At 52.4% G+C, this 2,408-nt stretch overlaps 1 long non-coding RNA gene across 1 annotated transcript; it reads right to left on the reverse strand.

Moving 5' to 3' along the window:
• Positions 1–451: 451 nt before the first annotated feature.
• On the reverse strand, positions 452–1,084 carry LOC147091333 (uncharacterized). Its single transcript, XR_015075142.1, has 2 exons — positions 974–1,084; positions 452–740 (listed from the first exon to the last, which is right to left on the reverse strand). It is a non-coding gene; the product is annotated as an uncharacterized LOC147091333 (long non-coding RNA).
• Positions 1,085–2,408: the final 1,324 nt, after the last annotated feature.

Below are 2,408 nucleotides of genomic sequence, written 5' to 3' on the forward strand. Positions count from 1 at the left end.
CAATTTCCATCGCTCCACCATTGGTGGTCGGGCCTTCAGCTGCCTGGGCTCTAAGCTCTGGAATTCCCTCCCTAAACCTCTCCACCTCTCTCTCTCCTCCTTTAAGACATTTCTTAAAACCTACTTAAACGTATGCCCTGCTATCTCCTCATGTGGCTCGGTGTCCAGTTTGATCATCGCTCCTGTGAAGAGCCTTGCGCCATTTTGCTCTATTAAAGGCGGTGGATAATCACCAGCTCCGTTGTTGTTCCAGCCCCCTTTCTGCTTACTGTGCCAGGCAGTCAGACACTCCCCAGAGCGATCTCCTCCCGCTTGCCCCCTCTCCCGGTGATCCCCCACCACATCTTCTCCGAGGGTCAATCCCCGCACTACTCCCACAACCCTCCCCGAGGAACAGCCCATCCCGGGACACCACACACAGACACACACACACAGAAAGAGAAACACAGGATCAATGCAATGAGTTTTATTTCCGAGTACAGCCCATTATTCATTCGGCAGTAGGACAGGCACAGGGGGGCCATATGGCTGCCACCCCATTAACCAGATCCTGCTCTTCGTCGAGTAATCCATTTTTCCCTGGAGATCTGAGCTGGAGGTCCATCCAGGGATCGACCGCCGTTATTCAAAACAACAATTGGATCCATCATCGCACATGTCCTGCCCTGCAGGATGCTCCACAGCACAAGGCTCATCAGAACATTCACCTCCTAATGACATGCACTCAGCTGTGCTAGAATCTGTAATTACAAAGAAAGTGTTAATTCGGTGATCGTGCTGTAGCAGAGAAAGTAGAACAAAAAGAAATGAAAGAAAGATCTCAGGATGTCCCAAAGCGCTTCACAACCAATGAAGCACGATGGAAGTGTGGCCACCGCTGTAATCCAGCCTTCCTGACACCACAACTATCAGACGGGGAATAAAGTAGCTTCCTCCAGAAGGGACTCTGAGCGCCGGGAGGGAATTTACTCACCCACGATTTGGAAGTCCTGAGCCAGCAGCAGGAGGCCAAGAACGAGGACCAGGGCTTTCATCATCTCCAATAGAGTTTCTCAGAGTCAGGAGCAGTGGTCTGGAGTGCAGAAGCTGTGTGTTCAGTGACAGAGAGTTGGCTGCAATTTATACTCACAGAGACAAGGAGTGGCTCCTGACCAAGGACAATATCATCTGCAAAGGTGAGACACGATTGGTGGTTCGACTCAGGAGGCAAGAAGGTGGGCGTGGGCACCCCAGGGCTCAGCTCGTGATCTGGACAGATTGATTGTCCCAGAACAAGTTCTTCATCCAAGTTTCAGAGGCACGCAACACAAAGTACAAACCCAATCTGACACGACTCTGAACACAGACACCACTCTGAACATGGACCCCACTCTGAACATAGATCCCACTCAGAACATGGACCCCACTCTGAACACGGACCCCACTCTGAACACGGAACCCACTCTGAACACGGATCCCACTCTGAGCACAGACCCCACTCTGAAACCTGACTGCATTCTGAACATGGACACCACTCTGAACACGGACCCCACTCTGAACACAGATCCCACTCTGAACACGGATCCCACTCTGAACACAGACCCCACTCTGAAAACTGACTGCACTCTGAACATGGACACCACTCTGAACACGGACCCCACTCTGAACACAGATCCCACTCTGAACACGGATCCCACTCTGAACACAGACACCACTCTGAACATGGACCCCACTCTGAACATAGATCCCACTCTGAACATGGACCCCACTCTGAACACGGACCCCACTCTGAACATGGACGCCACTCTGAACATGGACCCCACTCTGAACACGGATCCCACTCTGAACACGGATCCCACTCTGAACACAGACCCCACTCTGAAACCTGACTGCACTCTGAATATGGACCCCACTCTGAACAAGGACCCCTCTCTGAACACGGAATCCACTCTGATCACGGACCCCACTCTGAACACAGACCCCACTCTGAACATGGAGCCCACACTGAAGATGGACCCCACTCTGAACATGAACCCCTCTCTGATTGTGGACCCCACTCTGATCACAGACGCCACACTGAACACAGCCCCCACTCTGAACACAGACCAAACTCTGAACACAGAGCCCACTCTGAACACGGAGCCCAATCTGAACACAAAGCTCACTCTGAACACAGACGCCACTCAGAACACGGAGCCCACTCTGAACATGGAGCCCACTCTGAACACAGACCCACTCTGAACATGGACCCCACTCTGAACACGTACCCCACTCTGAACATGGACCCCACTCTGAACACGGACCCCACTCTGAACATGGACCCCACTCTGAACACATACTCCACTCTGAACACAAACCACACTCTGAACACAGACGCCACTCTGAACACAGACCCCACTCTGAATACAGACACCACTCTGAACACAGAC

Source organism: Somniosus microcephalus, unplaced genomic scaffold (assembly GCF_052327205.1).
Source record: "Somniosus microcephalus isolate GS21.2 unplaced genomic scaffold, FLI_Smic_1.0 unresolved_chr3, whole genome shotgun sequence".
Taxonomy (NCBI): Eukaryota; Metazoa; Chordata; class Chondrichthyes; order Squaliformes; family Somniosidae; genus Somniosus; species Somniosus microcephalus.